We start from the raw sequence: 18,590 nt of genomic DNA, 5'->3' as shown, positions 1-18,590 counted from the left end.
TACATTTTGCTGCTTGTGCGTTTCGAGCAGAGCTAACTCAGCCTCTCTGCAGGTAGCTAGCAGATCTTCAAACGTTTTTATGCTTTCTCTACGCACACGCTCTCTGATATTTATGTTGAGCAAACCATACAAAATGTTGAGCTGAATCTCCTCGGACACAGGGACAGCCAGCTGTGCAAACAGTAATCGTTGTTTACACACAAATGTGTCCGTGTGCTCATTTTGTTGTTGCTTTGAATCGACGATGGTTGAAAATATACGCCAATCAGGTAGCGGTGGCGAAAATGTTTTCTTGATCAATTTTATGGCCTCATCAAAAGTGGCGACTGTGTTCTTTACACCAATCCACCAGTTGGCAGCATAATCTTCTAATAATAACTGCAACCCTTTAAGAGCATCGGCATCTGCAATAGATTCAATGTCTTTGTAGACAGTAATTGCAGTAATAAATTCTTCAACAACGGCTGCGTCTCGTTGTCCCTTGAAGCGAGCAGTGCAATTAGAAAATGACCCAGCACGGCTATTGTTTTGCATTACTTGGATGAGTTGCTTAAATTGTGCCTCCGTAAACTGCGCCATATTTTCTTCTCCAGACACGTATTCGTCACTATCAGGGTTTTGTTCTTCCTCGGCTTTGTAGGTATGTTCCGCGGCCTCTGAGTTGGGCGCCAATGAAACAATTTTATTTGTGTTTTGCGCCGCTGTTTCTGCGTTGGGCGTCAATGAAACAGATTTGCTTCGCAAATTGTACATAAATAAGACACACCAAGCTTCAATTATTTTCTTTGTTAATGCTCACAGCAATCTTATCTGATGGTTACGATGTAACATGTAAGAATGGAGATCGTTGTATGAGTACTTCTTTATTTTTTGCTCACAACAATCTTATCTGATGGTTACAATGTAACATGTTAGAATGGAGATCGTTGTATGAGTGGTTTATTCAAATTCATTCTGACTTAGGTTCTATGTTTGAGAAGCGAAACTGTCGTTTAGAACGCAGTTATTTAATAACGTAATGGCTAAGTTGTCTATATTAGTACTAATTTAAATAGAATACAAGGTTGCATGATTTGGGATTAAATATAAATGTACAAGAATAAAACGGGTTGCTTCAACACCTATAAAATGTGATATAAGATTCCGATTATCTTCAAATTACACACATTACAATATTTTTGGTAACCCAAGGTCTGATGAGAAGATGGGATATATATGTCCAAAATGGAGTGTGTCCACTGTCCACTTCTTCTAATAGCTCCCTCACAATGGGCCAACATTTTGAATATTCATGAAGCTCATAAAACGCGAAATTAACATCCGATTCCATTCAGCTTTGACACATCTCAATATTTCTATCAACACAAGATCTGTTATAAAGATGGTGGAGATCGGACTATTCCTTCTGGTCCTCTTCCGCAAATGATCAAAGATTTGAATAACCCAAACGATTATAAAATCCGAAATAAGTATCCGGTTCTTTTCATATTTCACACATACCATAATTTTCACTAACACAACATCTGCTGTGAATATGGGTTAGTCCAATTCTTTTGGTACCTCCCCCACATTTTGAATATCCATGAAACTCGTAAAATACGAAATTAACATCCGAATCCATTCAGATTTGCTACATCTCAATATTTCCATCAATACATGATATGCTATAAATATGGTAGAGATAGGACAATTCCTTCTGGTACCTCCCCCACATTGGTAATAAGGGTAAAACCCGATTTCAAGAATGATAAATATTTTAGTCATACTTTCCATTTAATTTCTGCCAATTTTCATATTTAAAAAAATAATTGAAAAAATCAATATAGGTTTTTGTATAGCCCGTATAGAATAATAACACTGATTTTGTAAAAAGGTGCCCGCAGTGAGGAATATCTTTTATATCCAAAATCACAAAGAGACAAGATTTTAAGTTGTGGTGACTCTGAACTCCAAAGCAAGTTGTGGCGGTCAGCATCAAACGCTTGTGACCGCTTGATTAGTACTTCTCCACGAAATAATTAGTAACTCTCCGAGAAGCATTGGTTTGGAACCGTGTACTAAATTCGGTGCTAAGTAGATATCTGTGGGGTTGTTTATGGGAGTGTTCCCATACCTCATATGAGGACAATGTAAGAAGCTTGCGCCATATTAGATGGAAGCGCATGCCATCTGTCACCACACTTATCGAGATCATAATTTAAGACCAGACAAAAGTGTGTAAGTGTATGTTGGTTTTAATTAGGAAGCCTATAACACGACTTTTATCTTCCGCTATGAAGACCATAGAACCAGTGAACACCGACCTAGAAAATAACTTGTTCTGGAAGAAGCAACGAGGTCTCGCAGCACTCCGTTGGTAATGCAGAAGATAACTTTGACGTGTTTGTTTTGACACGTCTGATTCGGCAATATAGGTAAATCCCTCAGAGAGAGAGAGAGAGAGAGGGAGAGAGAGATAGAGAGAGAATGAATGAAGTATTTTAATGAGGGTGCCCCCATTTTTCAATGAAATTGTCTGAAACTATACACAAGGAGTTCTTTGCGAGTACTTGACCCCCTGGAAGAGATTTGTCGATATAGGTCCACGACATATTCAATATGCGATATTTTGGTGATCGTAGCCAATTTTTTCAACGGAATTGTCTGAAAATTTACGCAAGGAGTTCTTTTTGAGTAGTTTTCCCCCTGGAAGATAACTGTCTACATAGGTCCACGATATAGGATATCCCCCATATAACGGTATCCCCCGATATTCGGCATTTTCATGATTTCAGCCACATTTTTCAATGAAATTATCCGAAATCCTACACACGGAGTTCTTTGTGAGTACTTTACCCCAATGAAGAGAATTGTCGATATAGGTCCACTATATCGTGTATCTCCCATACAACGATGCCTCCCTATACTCGATATTTCAATGATCGAAACCAATTTTTTCAAAAGAATTATCTGAAAATCCACATAAGGAGTAGTTTCCCCTCTGGAAGATAATTGTCTATATATGTCCACGATATGGTATATCCCCCATATAACGGCACCTTTCGATATTCGTTATTTTGATGATTTCAGCCAAATTTTTCGATGGAATTGTCATTAAATCCATACAAGTTCCTTTTCAGTAGTTTTCCCCTTGGAATATGATTGCCTACATAGGTCCACGATATAGAATATCCCCCATATAACGGTTTCTCCCGATATTCGGCATTTTCATGATTTCAGCCACATTTTTCAATGAAATTGTCTAAAAATCCACACTAGGAGTTCCTTTTGAGTACTTTACCACCTGGAAGAGAATTGTCTATTGAGGTCCACGATATCGTATATCCCCCATATAAAGGTACCGCCTTCGAAGGAAACAAATTTCGGAATAATTATAAATCTTATAGGATTCTAAATAAATAATAATAATCGATCTTTATTTTAATTTTGGTATCTACTATAACAATGGGGTTTGGAATTCTCCACCTTAAAAAAATATTCACACATCTCATACAAAGTTAGTTAATCAGTCGATATTGTCAGGTCAAAAGTTTTCGTATGAAGCTTTGCTTATATCTCCCCCTGTTCTTCTGAAAGAATAAACATTTTGTTGTAATCCAATCTTCAAATATCGCACATTGCATTTTGCTTCGACAAACAGAAGATCAGAGATCCAAAATTCTCGCTCAAATTCGAGTAGAGATGGAAAATCGTACGAATTCGAACTCCTATGAGTGGAAAAAAAGGAATCGACCATATGTTTCCATGACACTCGAATAAGAGTGAGTATGCTTTGCTCGTTTTCAAATGAGAGTTAAATTCCCTCAAAACCGAGAAGATTCTACTCTTGTTGAGTTCTCGTTTGGTTTTTGCCATTCCTTTGCAAATATTTAAATTTTCTCAACCCTTAACTGCAAACGAGATTAAAAACAAAGTCGACAGCAACATTAAACTTTGTGTGCTTCCAAAACATACACCCGAAAACTCACTTTAAGAGCCAACTTGTACTCTAATTCGAGCATTTCCAACTCCCCTTTTTTCACCAGACTCATAAGCTCTCCCATATAGAACATATGTTACTCTCCATTTTTATACCCTCCACCATACATAGTATGGAGGGTATATTAAGTTCGTCATTCCGTTTGTAACTCATCGAAATCATTTTAGATCAGCGTAAAATTCTAAGACGATTTAGACTTGTCCGTCCGTCTGTTGTAATCACGCTACAGTCCAAACGACTTAAGATAGGAAGCTACAATTTTGCACAGATCTCTCTTTTGTCTGCAGGCAGGTCAAGTTCGACGATGGGCTATATCGGTCCACGATATCGTATAGCTGTACCCCCCGATATTCGGTATTTTGATGATGTTAGCCACATTTTTCAATGGAATTGTCTTAAAATCCACACAAGTATTTCCTAGTGAGTACTTTATCCCCTGAGAGAGAATTGTCTATATAGGTCTACGATATCGTATATCCCCCATATAACGATACCCCCAATATTCGGTATTTTGATGATTTTACCCACATTTTTCAATGGAATGGTCCGAAAATCCACACAAGGAGTTCCTTGTGGGTACTTTATACGTCGGCAGAGAATTATCTATATAGGTCTACGATATCGTATATCCCCCATATAACGATACCCCCAATATTCGGTATTTTGATGATGTTACCCACATTTTTCAACGGAATTGTCTGAAAATCCACACAAGGAGTTCCTTGTGGGTACTTTATACTGCGGCGGAGATTTATCTATATAGGTCCACGATATCGTATATCCCCCATATAACGGTACCCCCCGATATTCGGTATTTTGATGATTTTACCCACATTTTTCAATGGAATGGTCCGAAAGGGGTTCTTTGTGAGCACTTTACCCCCAGACAGAGAATTCTCTATATAGGTTAACGATATCGTGTAGCACCCATATAACGGTACCCCCCGATATACGATATTTTGATGATTTCAGCCACATTTTCCAATAGTATTGTCTGAAAATCCACACAAGGAGTTATTTGTGAGCACTTTACCCCCTGAAACGGAATTGTCTTTATAGGTCCACAATATCATATATCCCCCCATATATCGGCACCTTCCTATATTAGATATTATAAAGATTTTAAATTAAATTTTTAATGGATTTTATTTTTTTGAAAATTTTCTAATTCGTTCCAAATGGTGGAGGGTATTCAAAGTTCGGCCAGGCCGAACTTACTGCTTTTTTACTTGTTTGTGTAAAATTTGTACTCTCCGAGCTCTCCGATTTACATGCATATTTCACATGCGAGTAAAAATGAGTAAATCTGAATTTTGGGATATATGGATGAAATCTTTTGTGGTACGCGCCCTAAAAAGGTATAGATAAATATGTTTTTTTTTTAGATGTTGGTATATTCCAGTCTTTCTAACCTGTTCTTTACTTTGATTAAACAACGTGGAGTTTTGACAAATAATTCTTGAAAATGGTTTCAACTTTTGAAAAAACTGACTCCTGGTGAGGACATATAAAGATCATTGAATCAATCTCCTCTAAACTGCCTTTTAATGGCAAAACAAAAAACATGACTCCACAGAAAAAATATTCCTGCCCTACCGCCCGAGCATGGAATCAAATTGCAATTACACTTTATTAAGGAATTTCTGTGGAAACCATGTAATTTCCTGGGAAAAAAGTCAATGATGAAAATTATACCAAATCAAACGGGGAGCGAGAGAGAGAGAGAGACAGGAACCACAAGTGGAATGCCTTTGGTGGAATGGAAGGAAACCTACTACGCACAGAGTTAAGTGGTTGTTGTGCACTTGAGAACTGCGGATGTTTGTGGTCCTACGATTTTCTTCTTTCATGGCCAGCCTGCCACCACGCAATGCAGTGAAGAAAATCCCCTCACTAAGAATTCTTGTTTTCCATTATTTTACACTTCTTTCGAGCAGAATTTTCCTATATACAACTAGAAGCAAAATAACAATGTAGTAATGAGAAGCTGGGGAGAAAACAAAAAACAAGAGAACACAAAAACAAAGATTGGAATGCTGTGATACCAGATGCAATTGTTCATTGTTATTGTTGCTGTTTGGTTTGGTTGGTTGGTTAGTGGCATTGCTGGTTCTTGTTCTCTAGCTGCTGCTGGAAGTTTCAATTTACATCTCCTCGGACAACAGCAAAAGACATATAGGGTAGAAAAAACAACTGCAAGAAAAAGAACATTAAAATTATAAGACCCTACAAAAACAATCGTCAATGTTGTATTTTTTTTTTTTTCATTTCCATTTGCTGGAATCGTGAAGGCATGATATCAACTTCTTCATTATTGAACGTGTAATTGCAAATTGCTGGCCTGCAAAAGCAATAACAAACCTAAACCATATTGGTCGATGAAATGTAATATCTGTATATATTATTAAGAAATGTTTGGAATCACAATTGTCCAAGTGTTATTAAAATCGTTTGTTGTTTTTTTTTGCTCGAATTCGTATTGAAACATGAGGAAATGAAATTAATTTGAATTACACATAGCCATTATAATGAAATTTGTTTGTAATGATTGGACAAAATATGCGATTGAAACGGAGGAGGAGAGGGTGCAGCCAAAAGGCAAAGGAATGAAATGAATTTTTAACAATATTTTCCAAAGAGAGAAGAATTGGTAGGATTTAGTCGATTTTACCAACTGATGCATACCCTATATAAATCGAAAATCGAAGATTTGAATCCAATTTTATGCGAAATCATAAATTCCATATTCATCTCAGGTTCCTGGTTGAGAGAAATATTTAGATATAGCAAGTTGTAAAGAATCGCCGACTTGTTTCGCAAGTTTGACAAACAAAAGTATTGAAAATTGTGGCATTTTAGGGGTGATGTACCAAAGGGCGATCGCAGATATATATCATTTTCAAAAAAATGTTTGTACGTGTGAGCGTTTGGTTTTTCAAAATCTTGGGGGGGGGGTTACCAGAAAAAATGGTCCGATCTCTACCAACTTTATAACAGATCTTGTGTTGATAGAAATATTGGGATGTACCAAGTCCAAATGGAATCGGATGTTAATTTTGGCATATTATGAGCTTCTTGAGCATCAGGAATCCAAAATGTTGACCCTTTGTGGGAGAGGTACCAGAGGCAATGGACCGATATATATCATATTTACAGCAGATCTTGTGTTCGTAGAAAAAATGGGATGTGTGAAATATGAAGAGAACCGGGTGCTTATTTCGGATTTTATAATCGCTTTGGTTATTCAAAACTTTAACCCTTTGTGGGAGAGGTACAAGAAGAAATGGTCGGATCTCTACCATCTTTACAACAAATCCTGTGTTGATGGAAATATTCAGATGTGCCAAGTCTAAATGGAATCGCATGTTAATTTCGCGTTTTATGAGCTTAATGGATACTCAAAATGTCGACCTTTTGTGAGAGAGGTACCAGAAGGAGTAGACTAATACATTCCATCTTCACACCAGACCTTGGGTTAATAAAAATATTGCTATGTGTGTAATTTGAAGACAATCGGACTCTCACACCACATTTTATAAGAGATAAAGTTATCTAACATTTTGACCTTTTTGACCTGCCCCAACAGGTACTTGATGGAGTGGACCGACATTGTCAATTTTCGCTCCTGAGAGGATTTACAAGGATGGAGCAAAATCTAATTATCCTATCTCTCGCTGTGCAAAAAAATATTTATTTGAAAATTTCGACCTTTTGTGAGAGAGGTACTAGAGGGAGTGGACCGATATTGCTCATCTTCGACATCGATTTAAGTTTGACAATAATGTTACGATGTACCAAGTTTGAACCAAATCGGATACTACGTTCGAGAGGTATCGTGCTCACCAACCAGAGAGACGGACTGACGGACATCGCTACATCGACTCCAAATGTCCAGGAACGGATTTGTTCAAAAGAGACCTAGAGTCTAAAACCGATATTTCGATGAGGCATATATCAAATGATATATACCCTCTCTAGCCATATGGCTAAGGGAGTAATGTTTTTTATCAAGGTCCCCAAAAAATGCAAAAATATATTCCTATTTTTATACCCTCAGCCATATCGCTAAAGAGGGTATACAGGGTGAGATGAAAAAAACCACAAGTGGCTATCGTTAGAGATCTTTTGTGTTTCATACCATCGCTCGTTACCGTGATACTGGTGGCGTAGCCCGACGTTAAGGAAGTGATAGAAAGAAAACAGCAACATCAGCAGAAATGGTTCGAAAAGCAAAGAAGCGACTTGATCGAAACCAGCGTCGCAGTGGCCGAAAAATGGCTCGTGAGCTGAACACATCGCAATATTCCATTCGGCAAATATTGAAAACTGAACTCCGGGTAAAGCCATTGAAATTCCAAAAAATGCAAGATCTTACACCGCGACAGAAAAAAAAGACTCAAAAGATTTAAAGAGTTGCTTCACTTGGCCGAAAGTGGTGTACTGCCGAATTTGGTTTTCTCCGATGAGAAAACATTCGTTTTGTGCACCTTCTGCTGACCACCAGAACTCAAGCCCCTGCCATAGTGATGGTGTGGGCCGCCATAACAGCCGACGGTCGTATTATTCGTATTTTATAATAAATGCCGAATATTATCGCGAAAATATTCTGGAGGGTGTATTAAAGCTTTGGACACGCAAATATTTTGGCTGCAGATTTTGGACATTTCAACAGGACTCAGCACCATCGCACTCAGCACGCGCCAGCCAAGAATGGTTACAAAATGAGGTTCCTCGCTTCATTTCCAGCGCGCTGTGGCCACCAAAATCTCCGAATACCAATCCGTTGGACTATTCTGTCTGGAAAGAAAGGTTGGCACTAAAAAATACCTCAAGCAAGTGCTTCGCCGGGAATGGGCCAAAATACCGCAGAGCAACATTCGGGCAGCGTGTGACGGATTCATTGGCCGTTTGAAGGCCATACTTCGTGCCAAAGGTGACCAATTCGAACAAATCTAAACTTATTCTAAAATTTGATGCTATTTCCGACAGTTTTTGCTTTCATCTAATAAAATTTAAAAAAAGTAAAAATTATGGCGCTTGAATTTGTTGCAGTTTTTTTTTTATCCCACCCTGTATATCATTTGATACGATCAGAACGTGCCTAGTCGACCCTAGGTCTCCTTGGACCAAATCCGTTTCAGGACATTTGGAGACACCATTATAGTGAATATATAAGACTTGTTTTCCTTGCCTAAGATTGAAAGGAATTTATTTTTAAGAATTTTTCTTTTTTCAAAAAAAAAAAAAAAAAAAAAAACAGAATTAAATAGACCCAGGGTTAAATAGCTCAATCTATGTATGTATGCATGTATTTAATAACGATGGCCTTTACTTTGGCATTCCTTTGAGTGGGGCTATAATTTTCTTAAGACCGCTGTGGTGGTTTGTTTAAAAGAAGTCTGATTGCTGGCTGGTTTGTACCACCAACATTCTTTCGGAGTAAAGAAATTGTTGCTACCAGCCAGCGTAGCCTTTGCAGGCAACATAAATCCACGACAAACAAGAAGAAGAGGTTCTTTAAAAAGAAAAAAAAAAAAAAAACAAGAAGAACACTGAAGTAACACAACTGCAACCAGTTGTGTTTGTCTTTTTTGTTGTTGTTGTTGTTGGTTGGGTTTTTATGCTTGCATCCGACGACGACGGCGAAACCCAATACCATAAAAAGTGGCTTGACTGCATTCCAATGTTTTCAATAAACTCGCCCGTCGTTGTCATCGTCGTAATGTTGTAGTAGTTTGCTTGCCACACAACGCTTGTTTGTTATTTGTGTTATGATTATTCTTAGCCAGCAAACCAGCCAGCCAAGCTATTCAACCAGCCAGGCTAAAAGACCCAAAACCATCGAACCAAGGCAACAGAAGAAGGTATTCAAAGAGCCATACTTTGGTGGTGTTGGCCATGTTCGAGTTTCTTGGGTATCTATCTACAAAGCCAAAGTGTTCGTAGTTGCTTTTCGGTGGTATTGTTGTTGTTGCTGTTGTTAAGTACATTTGTACTTAGTACAGTGAATGTACATAAACCACTCTTTGTATATTGTTGTAATGCTCCGCACATGAGAGTGTATTTTGTTTCACAAAAAAAAGGTCTCTCCAATTCTTCGTTTCAATTCTTTGTATCCAAAAACGACCACCAATGCCGCAAACATGTAGAGTTTTCCAGCAGAGTTAAAGGACAATAATTCCCCTCGAATATTGAGATTTTTTTTGGAAAGCTGATAGTAAGAATACGAGTCAAGTTGGAAAACATTTGCGTTATCTTTCGAGATAGAGCACTCCTGTAAGCAAAAAAAAGGAAAAAAAAGTAAAAAAGCCGGTCGGGCCGAACTTTTAATATCCTCCATCACTTGGAAGGAACTTACAAATTAAAAAAAAAAAATCCGAAAACTTCCACTTAAATGAAAACCGTTATATGGGGACTATACGAAGACTTGGAACTGCTGACGAAATTTTTTGTCATAGGCTGTAGTACCTATTACGAATTTCAAATACGAAATTTGAAATAATTCCGGTGAATAATGTAGCTAAAATCATTAAAATACTGAATATCGGGAGATACCTTTATATGGTACGGAACTTCATGTATGCAAAATTTTAGCCTCTATCACAATTCGTTCGAAAGATATCATGATTATAACAGACAGACAGATGGACATCGCTAGATCGTCTTAGAATTTTACGCAGATCCAGAATATACATACTTTGTAGGGTCTATTATGAATATTTCGAGGAGTTACAAACGGAATAACAAAGCTAATATAATGGTGGAGGATATAATAATGGAGCATACGCATTTAATGTCACTCGAATAAGAGAGAGTATGCCTTGCACTTTTTTGAGTGCGTATAAAATGCTGATGATAAAAATTAGGGCTGTGACATTATTAAGAATTAAGTAGGAAAGCATTAGCATTAACGTTGGAGATTGAGAACTCTTACAAGCAGAAAAAGAAAACAAATCGATCGTACTCTATTCTATTTCACTCGAATATGAGAGATTATGCTTTGCACGTTTTCGGCTCGCTCGAAATATATCAATTGAACGCGCAACTTGAAATTATAATTAAGCTGTGTTTTTTTTTTTTGTTACTTTCATGAGCCAACGCGAAAGAAGGCAGAGCAAAAAATTTATACAAAAACTAGTATCAGTCGGTTTTCCTGAACCTATGTTGGTGTGGTACCAGAAGGGGTTGTCAGATATACAGGGTGAGATAAAAAACTGCAACCAAGTCCAACGCCATAATTAAAAGTTTAGATTTGTTCACCTTTGGCACGAATTATGGCCTTCAAATGAAACCGTCATACGCCGTCCGAATGTTGGTCTGCGGTATTTTGGTCCATTCCCGGCGAAACGCTTGCTTGAGGTGGACGACACTTTGGTATTTTTTAGTGCCAACCTTGCTTCCAAAATACTCCAGACACTATAGTCTAACGGATTGGTACCCACAGGTTTTGGTGGCCATTGTGCGCTGGAAATGAAGCGAGGAAACTCATTTTGTAATCATTCTTGTGTGGGGCTTGTCCAAGGTCTGCGGCCAAAATGTTTGAGTGCCCAAGGCTTTAATACACCCCCCAGAATATTTTCGCGATAATATTCGGCATTTATTCTGATGCCATGGTCGATTATTACGAGCGGAGAGCGACCATCGGCTGTTATGGTGGCCCACACCATCACCATGGCCGGCGCTTGAGTTCTGGTGGCCAACCGAAGGTGCACATTTTTAGCTGACCTCTTTGCCAAGTAAACCGATGATTTTGTTTGTTTACAAACTGCTGGACAACGAATGTTTTCTTTTCGGAGAAAACCAAATTCGGCCTTTCACCATTTTCGGCCAAGCGAAGGAGTTCTTTAGCTCTTTTGAGTCTATTTTCTTTCTGTTGCGGTGTAAGTTTTTGCACTTTTTGGAATTTCAATGGCTTTTTCCCCAACTCATTTTTCAATATTTGCCGACTGGAATATTGCGATATGTTCAGCTCACGAGCCATTTTTCAGCCACTGCGACGCGGGTTACGATCAAGTCGCTTCTTTACTTTTCGAACCATTTCAAGCCAAATAAAAAAAATCACACATTCCATCACGAATACCTTTTTTTCTGGAAAATTCTCACCAAAATACTTTAGTACGCTTGTAAACAATATAATGAGCTGTCTGGAATAATATTAACAGCTGTCGGACGAGTGGCTTAGAAATGACAGCAGTATGAATTTGTTTGCAGTTTTTTCATCTCACCCTGTATTTCTATCAACAAAAGGTGGGATAGATCGGACCATTCCTTCTGGTACCTCCCCCACAAAGGGTCAAAGTTTTGAATAAACAAAACGATCATAAAATCCGAAATGAGCATCAGGTTCTCTTTATATTTTATATATCCTAAAATTTTTGCTGATACAATATCTGCTGGGAAGATGGGATATATCGGTTCACTCCTTCTGGTACCTCCCCCACAAAGGGTCAACATGTTGAATATCCCAGAAGCTCATAAAACGCGAAATTACCATCCGACTCCATTTAGACTTGGCACATCTCAATATTTCGTTCAACACATGATCTCTTATAATGATGATAGAGATCGGACCATTCCTTCCGGTATGTCCCCGACATAGGGTTCAAGATTTTGAAAGACAAATTTATGATTTCGTATAAATTGGATATATATAAATGTTCGATTTTCTTGTAATTTTGCTCATACCAATATTTTTATCTATATTAGATGAAGTATGAAAATGGAATACTTTGGTCGACTATATCTGGTACCTCACGCACATTTTAACATTTTTCTGAAAATTATCAGATATGTCATAAAAAGTGAAGGAAGTTACCAATTTAGTTCAAACCTGCCACGTCGCAATATTTATATCGTATTTATTTAGGTCCGATACGAAATGAACAATATTGACCCATTCTTTCAGAACCCACTCCATAGAGGGTCTACAGTTTCAATAATCATAACAGAAGTCAAAATATATTTAAATAAACGAACATTGGCTGAGAGGAGAGTATACATCTGTCGACAAACTCGACTGATAGCTGTTTACTTGTTTTTTTTTCTTCTGTTTATAAGAACAGTTTGGATGTTTTCGTTAATAATTAAAAAAAATAAGAAACGGCAACACTGAATTTGCATCTCCATGTTTCCATAACAGACTGGTCTGTTCGTATTCTCTTCCTCTCTCTCTCTCTCGTTGGTGTGTAATAATACTGTACTGTGAGAGTATTTGGTTTGTTTGCCAGCAAAAGTCAGCCAGCCTTGCCCGAGTAAGTCTGGGGGCTCTCGACTCTGTTCGCTTGGAAATGGAAATACACTAGTGCTGTTAGTTTGCTGGTGCTAAGACGTGCACATAGTCAACAAGTTCGAATTCTCAACTCTAGCTAGAGTAGTAAAAACCAGGGAAATCCAATCCAAATAAATGGAATGCATTAAGCAAGAGATGCAATAATAACCGAGTTTATTCGATAAGAAGAAGGCACCAAATGTCAATCAAGCGAATTCTTCAATAATTCTTCAACAAAAACAAAAAAAAAAACGAAAAAAGGTCAAGCCGTATTCAATTAATATTCCATAAACGAAACGAACAAATTAACACATTTTTGTACTTGCAATACAAAAAAGAAGAAGAAGCGCAGCAGCAAAATAACGAACGAAGCTCAGAAAAGAACAAAACAAGAACAACTTTTTTTATTATCATTGGATTTAAACACAATTGTTTATTTGTGGTGAGTGTTTAAATTTTGTTTCAATGTTTGTGACAAACAAATTAAGCAAGAATTAAAATAATTATTTGGAATTCCAAAAAAAAGTGCTGCTAAATACTATTGAACAATCAGGAAACAACGACAGTTTGAATTTGTATTTTTTTTTGTGAAAAATACGTTGTTTATCTCCGTGGAATATAAACAAAAACAAGATTATTTACTTTCTTTGTTATGCAAATTATTAAAGGCCACTTTAAACTAGCTGATTTCCGCCAGAAAGAGAGAGGGGCAAAGCAAGCCAAATATAAACAACAATCAAATTCAATGCCTCTTCTGTACAAAGCTGTGTTTAATTTAAAGCAGGGCAAGGCAGAGAGCCTCAAAAATTTTTTGTGATTGTATGTGTTTTGAAATAACAAAATATTGCAACTGTTTTTTTGCCTCTCTTTGCACAGTGAGAAATATTTTGTTGGCTTTTTTTGATTTTTATATTTCGGGTTTCATAGCAAATTAAACTTTTCAACTCATTAAAAAAACGCTGTTATATTAAAACTATTAAATAAACTATAAATTATTTTGTAAGAGAATAGATAACACGAATGATGCAAAAAATATTTAATTAAAAAAAAAATATTTTCATAAAGTTTTATCAAATTATGGAAATGAAAATTATTAAAATAATGATAATAATATGAGTAATAACAATTTGTGTGGAGAACTAAATGATATATAGAACCTTTCTTATTCACTATCGAAATGAAACTGAAAATACTTCTTTGTGTGACCAAATCAAAACCCAAATTAGTCCATGGCCATCTTTGTCACACCTGTTTCAGAAATAAAAATTAAATATTCAAAAGTGTTGAAAAGTGCATTTGATTTGAACCAAATATTGCAAAGCCAATAAAAAATTCAATTAAAGAAGAAAAATCTTTAAAGCTCCCTGAAAATGTGTAGTATGTTACATTTATGTACACAATTATTTCTTACGGTGCATTCATAAAAATATCCGACAGCACATTCCTCGTCGACTGCTCGAACAATACTAAATATTCTCCCAAAACCATTTTGACAGAAAACTCAAAACAAGTTATTTTTTACAATTGTGTTGGTGAACACACAGACATCCCAAGGGATACTCTTTGCCTAGCCCTGATTTAAAGCTTCGTATTTAATCGGGTCTTAACAGAAACGTTTTACAGACAATCTGGCAACATTAGTAAACATTGATTGTGAATACTCTTTAAAGGCTGTTTCCGAAGGGCAGTGTGTTTTTTACCAAACTCTACCTCTTGTCTTGACAAATGTCGTATTTAGTCGTGTTTTAATAAGTTTAAGATCCATTGATGGTGAATACTTTTTAAAGGCTGCTTTCCCAAAAGCAATGTGTTCAGTTCGTGTGCTTAAACCAGACCCAACTCAACCTCTTGTCTTGACAAACTTCGTATTTAGTCGTGTTTTAACATAAACGTATTACCGATAATCTGGCAACATTATGAGCCATTAGTGGTGAATATTTTTGTAAAGGTTGTTTTCCCAAAGCAATGTGCTTAGGCACCATAAGGGTTCGCGTGCTTGAACCAGACCCAACTCATCCTCTTGTCTTGACAAACTTCGTTTTTAGTCGTGTTTTAACATAAACGCATTGCCTACAATCTGGCAACATTATGAACCAAAAAACACAGTTTTACCATAAGGGCTTATGTGTGCGAACCAGACAAAACTCCATCTTTTCCTCATCTTCTAGAAATCACAAACATCTGCCCGTAATTTGTACATATATCCAGCCTTGCATCCTCTATTGAAAACATTAATATGTCAAAAAATCTAAAATGTTTTTCAAAAGTAAATGTTTTTCAAGACCTCAATCGGAGGTTGTTTCTCAACAATTTTAAAGAATTTGAATAATTTTTCATACAAAATTTTCAGTTTAAAAATTGGTTTGACAGTTAATTGTCCCAGCAGCTGTGTCGATACTAGTATCATGCAAAGACCTAAAATGGTAAAGACTAGACAAAATTCATTTTGAGCAAATGATTTGTGTCTGCAATACATAGAGTAACAGCTCATGACAGAGACATGTAAATATAAAAACCACAATTATAGAAAGAAATGACAAAAATTTTTTTTTGAAAAATCCAAATAAGTGGCTTCAAAATTCTATTTCATAGACCTGTCCAAAAATCTGGATATTACCTTAGCGGTTTAAATCAGTTAACATTGGTAACTATGATATCATAACAGAGTTTTTTTTCACAGAGTTGTCAGATTTTGACTCTCTTTTGTCTTTTGTCTCTATGTCTTTGTACCATGCTCTATTGTGTATATAACTTCCCACACAAATCTGGCAACACCAGCACTAGCGGTGATGACATACTCACGCTTTAATAGCGTCTTCCTAAAATATAATAATTATGCTAATTAGTTGTTTTTTAATAAAGCATCAAAATAAAGATGGAAATACGTCTGACTATTAAAAAATACAAATCAAAGGAAAAACAATTTACAAAAAAAAAAAAAATAAATAAATAAAAACACTTTCATAATGACTGCAAAAAAAAAAACTTTTCCAAGCCTCGATAACAATAATTCTTCCTACATATCAAAAAGAAAAAACTTGTTTTAGATACCCATGATCGCATCAAGCTTAAAGTAAAAACTTGGTTTCCCATAGAATATGGCAACTCTGAAATAATTTAAAATCTTTAAAAGAACAAACAGGAAGCTCTAACCATCGATACCCCAATCTCTCTTTTCGAAAGAAAACTTGTTTTAGATAGCCATGATCATATCAACCTTAAATAATAAGGCAACCTTTATAGGTGAGATAAATAGGATACATGAATTTAGTCATTCCTCTCCTTATTATCTACTTACATCGTACTTACATGTGCAAAAGTGCCGAAAGACGTACGTGAGCGGTACTGGTTATACCCGCAATCTATTTTCTTTCTATCTTCGTCAGCGATTTTAATAACCTCCACCTTAAAAAGGAGGGTATATTAACTTTGTTATTCCGTTTGTAATATCCCTAAATTTTCTTCATAATCAGCATAAAATTCTAAGTCGATTTAACGATGCCCGTCTGTCTTGTTGAAATCACGATACATCCCACATTATTTGACGTAGAGCTTCAAAATGTGAGACGTAGAGCAGAACAATTTGTATTGTGTCTAGGACAGCTCTGCTCAAGAAAAATATATCTCTCCAGTCAAAATTCTCTTTGTTTATTTAAATCAAGAACAAAACAGTGTCAAGTCAATATTTATACAAATATTTTTTTATCCATTAGCCTTATAAATTATTTTGCCAAACATTCATGTTTGAAAACAATTAAATGGAAATGTAAAATATAAAAAATACAAAATTTTGATTTTCTCTTAAATTATCTCTTTTTTCGGCTCATGTTCTGGTATAGGATGATTGGTATTGAAAATGAGTTATATCGGACCGTTTTGGCATAGCCGCCGTACCTCCCGATTTTTGATATTTTTATGAATTTCGGTTTGGTAATGGGTTTTAGCTCCGGTGGCGAAACATTGTATGTATGATCCACGTTTTTGTATACCTCCTGATATTCGATGTGTTGATGATTTTTTGCAACATTTTTCCACGGATTTGTCTAAAAATTGGTATTTGTACGTCAAATGGGTTCTAGATCCGGTGGCGAAACATTGAATGTATAGGTCCACGTTTTTGTATAGCCCCATATAACGGTGCCACCCGATATTGGGTATTTTGATGATGTTTTGAACCCGGACCCAAAAAAAAAAAAAAAATTTCCCAGAAACAGGGTAAAAATACCCACTTTGGAAAAAAATTGAAGAGTTTTTGCTAAACTAGAGTTAGGCCGTCTCTTCAAGCAAATTTCTCAATCAAATAAAATTTATTGATTTGCTGCAAACGCTGTTCGTTTATAAGACGATTCGTGCTAAAATTAACGACAAATCTGAATATTCTTGCCGATGAAAGAATCACCTTTTGCCAAAAAATCACTCTTCCCACTATTGAGGGCATTGCGAAATAGTGGATCGAAATGTTGAACATTTTCTGCAAATATTGTGACCAAGTAAAAAATTCTCTGTCCAAATTATCATTAATTTTTTTAAATATTCTTCGATAAATGTAGCTTTATTTGGGAAAAATATCTAATGATCTAATTAAAGAAAATTACAATTTTATTGAATTTACAATGGTATTTATGGCTCCTATTTTCGATATTTGCATGATAAATGCGGTTTACATCGGTTAGCAATCTTTTGTGGTTTTGTAACTTTGAATGTAATGATTCATGAATATGCCAATGATTTAAGTTTAGCAGTCATATAACAATTTATACTTAATTTATTATACTAAATTCATGTACATTGAAAATATGTAAGCAAATGAGAGGCCATACTCCAAACCCAATTTGCACTTACAAGAGCGACAGCTAAGTCCATGAAAATGTGGAGTTATATATTTCCAAATTAAATTATGAAATAAATTTTGGATGTGGAGTTTTTCCAAACCTAAATCCTTTCTTGATCATATTCATTAAATGAATTTGCACTTAAAATATGTGGCAGCTAAGTGAAAACTTTTACATATTTGAAATGTTGCTCTACAAGCACTTTTACGAAATTCACTGCTGCTCAGATACGTCCAAACTGGGTCTGACTTATAATTCCTTGAATAACTCCTTTATTACGTTCCTTAAAGAAACTTGTAGTTAAAAGAGTGGCAGCTAAATCTAAATTTTGTATCTATTAATAGCCTCAATCATGGGAATGGTTCAAAACAACATCAAAATCTATTTGCTACTAAATAGTCAGGATGAAAATAATGTTTATATCCTCCAACATACAATGGAGGCTATATTAAATTTGCCATTCCGTCATTTTCCCAAAAATTATATATATTCTTCATCATTTTCCGTATTT

At 36.0% G+C, this 18,590-nt stretch overlaps 1 protein-coding gene across 3 annotated transcripts in view; it reads left to right on the top strand.

The window, feature by feature from the left end:
- Window positions 1-18,590, top strand: part of LOC101889679 (death-associated inhibitor of apoptosis 1) — a 98,630-nt gene that overhangs the window by 65,083 nt on the left and 14,957 nt on the right. The window contains exon 1 of one of the 3 annotated variants that reach the window (XM_005178678.4): window positions 13,267-13,689. The exons of the other annotated variants lie outside the window; for them this stretch is intronic. The gene's annotated coding sequence lies outside the window, so the exon portion shown is untranslated. Of the gene's footprint in view, window positions 1-13,266; window positions 13,690-18,590 lie in introns of those variants that run through there. 3 annotated transcript variants of the gene reach the window in all.

The sequence above is a fragment of the Musca domestica genome, unplaced genomic scaffold, assembly GCF_030504385.1.
Source record: "Musca domestica strain aabys unplaced genomic scaffold, Musca_domestica.polishedcontigs.V.1.1 45, whole genome shotgun sequence".
NCBI classification, from domain to species: domain Eukaryota; kingdom Metazoa; phylum Arthropoda; class Insecta; order Diptera; family Muscidae; genus Musca; species Musca domestica.
This window is presented reverse-complemented; position numbering and strand designations above follow the sequence as displayed.